Source organism: Rutidosis leptorrhynchoides, chromosome 5, assembly GCF_046630445.1.
Source record: "Rutidosis leptorrhynchoides isolate AG116_Rl617_1_P2 chromosome 5, CSIRO_AGI_Rlap_v1, whole genome shotgun sequence".
Lineage (NCBI taxonomy): Eukaryota > Viridiplantae > Streptophyta > Magnoliopsida > Asterales > Asteraceae > Rutidosis > Rutidosis leptorrhynchoides.
In genome coordinates this window covers 463,881,598-463,884,475 of record NC_092337.1, presented here as the reverse complement: position 1 = coordinate 463,884,475, position 2,878 = coordinate 463,881,598, and the positions used below count along the sequence as shown (strand labels likewise).

Below are 2,878 nucleotides of genomic sequence, written 5' to 3'. Positions count from 1 at the left end.
TAACTTATGAGAGGGGTGCTTGTGTCAACTAAATAAGTACAACAAATCACTAGCCCACTGATTACAAGAACCGTAGTAAATGATTAACAAGTGGAGTTATCTTATCAACATCCGATAAATAAATTCCATTACAACTATTGAAGAGTTGGTGGCGGCCGTGCGGCGGCGATGATAGCAAAACTTTGACAAAATATGAAGGATGCAAAGAATAGAGATTATGATGACGACGGCGACGGCAGCGGCGAGGAGTATAAAAATGTCAGCACTCACATACTCAAAAATAGAGAGCAATGTGAATAGAATGAGGTCTTAATATTATGTACAAGTATGCAACCATCACAGACTTAGACACATCATCAATAGAGTGAACCAAAAAAATAAAGCACAAAGTGACTATGTATGTCTTCTACCTACACTACTCTTACAATTGGATCTTGATATGCTGCATAAAGAACACAATTCTTAACTTGAGACGCTAATCTAATGTTGCTTCACTTGCTTAATTTGCTACACTGGTATGTTTGAACCTAACTTCAACTAATCATATCAGAATATCAAATACACCATCAATGTTCAATGATTTGTTGTTGTACTTCAGAATGACAAGCTAGGACTAATTGAGTTAATAACTAAGATAATTTCAACAGCTATCAATGAACCAAATCACATACATCATCATCATCATTATCATTAAACCGCTCTCACATACTTACAATTAACAACCTAAAAGACAATAATTGTTATACTCTTACGTAAAAATATGCATCAAGATACTTGTAAAAACTACCCCAAGCTCGTTAATGCTTGAAAATTAGTAAGACAATCACGAGTAATTATCGGAAAAGACTCTACTACTGAGGGTTTGGTAAACGACTGTTAGCAGCAGCAGAGACTCTCGAACCCCACTCCAGTAAATCTTTGCTCGTATCGTCCTTGTGTACCATCACTTCAATGAAGCACGAGCAATCCTTTTTATCACCCTCTACTTGCTTCAATCAAGTCTTCCTCACAAAACACCTACAATATTTGAAATTTTTATTGAATAATAGTCATATGGAATATAGATGGATGGGCCACTTGGATATTATGTCAAGTTGAGTTACAGCAATTTTGTTGTTGATTTTGAACACCAACAATCTTTTACAACAATTATATATTAAATCTCTGAAATGAAAATAAATTAAGGGGATCACATTCATTTTAACCCATTTGAGATAACACTCTCAACTTGTTCATAGATATTAACACCAATATTGCCACCTGTATAGTGTTTCGTAGAAATTTCTTACCTTTGTCGTCCAGCACTTTCCATCCCCATTGTGAATTGCATCAACTAATCCAGTATAGTTCCAACTCTTTATCACATTATTGTTTAACAGGAACATGATGGTATTCTGCCCACATCGCAGCATCGTTGACACATCTTGAGCAGTAACCTGAAGTTATAACAATTCATATTAATATTAAAAATATGATCGATTAAGACCATTAAACCTGATGGAGATTAGTGTTGAGCTGTATAAATGTATTATATACCTGGAAGCTACCATCACAAATGCAAACAATCACTCTCTTATCAATAGCAACATGTGCATACCCAAGGGCATCACCGACTGACCACTCAATCGACCCGTATTGCATCTGGAATTCATACCTACATTACAATATCAACTTTTGAATACAAATAAAGACAGTGAAGTGATATAGAGCGTGTGTAATAAGTATGACATCATATTAGAGAGATACTTACACACATCCTTGTGGCAAATTTAGTTTCTGGCATTTGAATAAAGAGTCCCCTGATTCAGCAATTACAGCGGTTACACTTGCCAACATCTTTTGTATGTGTTCAAAAAGAACATTAACCCTCAATGGCTCTTTCGGAACATTAACCCTCCTTCAGGCACATCAATGCGCACACACACACACAAACTCTCTACCTTCGATTTGAAACGAAAGTGTGAAACCTTCTTGTATTTGTATATATGCAAATGAATATATCACACCGAGTTTGTACACTCAGTTGGCTTGCAATTTCAAACATATCCTCTATATTTTTGTTTTCTGTAACACCCTGAGACTGGGCCTAGCTGGAATTAACTATTTTGCCCTTGTGTGTTATTAAATGTTATTTTAATAATTATATGTTTATAATTATTTGACTATTTGGTTTAGACCAGTTTGTGACAAGGGTCACATAACAAGTTTGTTTATTTAAATTGGACCTCGTTTGAACCACTTAATGAGGTGTTTCGTATTTAATATAACTGGTAAATACCCGTGCGAGACACGGAGGAGGTTTCCTCCCATTGAAGAAACCCCTTTAGCTTTAAAACTCCTGCTTCTTCACATATTTCCATTTTTGGAAATATCGACACATACATACACATACGCTTCTATATCTCAAACCCTAGTTCTTGAATCTCGTTTTTTGTGTTAAATTGATTTGGGGTATTTGTTATCAGTGATTTCATGATCATTACAAGGTATATTACATGTCGATTTCATGTATAAATCTGAGTTTAATCTCTTGTTTTATAAAGTTTTGTATCAAATGGGTTTTTGGCTAAATCTTGATTTGAATGTGCTGTTTATGCCAAATTGATGTTATAAAACGTTTGTATATGAGTTATATATGTTTCCTAAGTGATTTGTAGTGTCAAAATAGTGCAAAAACGAGATTTGGGCCTTAAAATGACGAAAACAGTAACCTGGTACTGATGAACAACTCCCGTACGGTTGCAGGATACATCCGTACGGTTACGGGGCGTATTGGGACCATTTTGGGTGCATCCGTGCGGTTGCAGGGTGCATCCGTGCGGTTGCAGGGTGCATCCGTGCGGTTGCAGGGTGCATCCGTACGGTTGCAGGTGCATCC

At 36.2% G+C, this 2,878-nt stretch overlaps 1 pseudogene; it reads right to left on the bottom strand.

Annotated features, from left to right (window-relative positions):
- Positions 1-851: 851 nt before the first annotated feature.
- LOC139850240 (pyruvate decarboxylase 2-like) lies at positions 852-2,360 on the bottom strand (annotated as a pseudogene).
- Between the last annotated feature and the right edge of the window lie 518 nt (positions 2,361-2,878).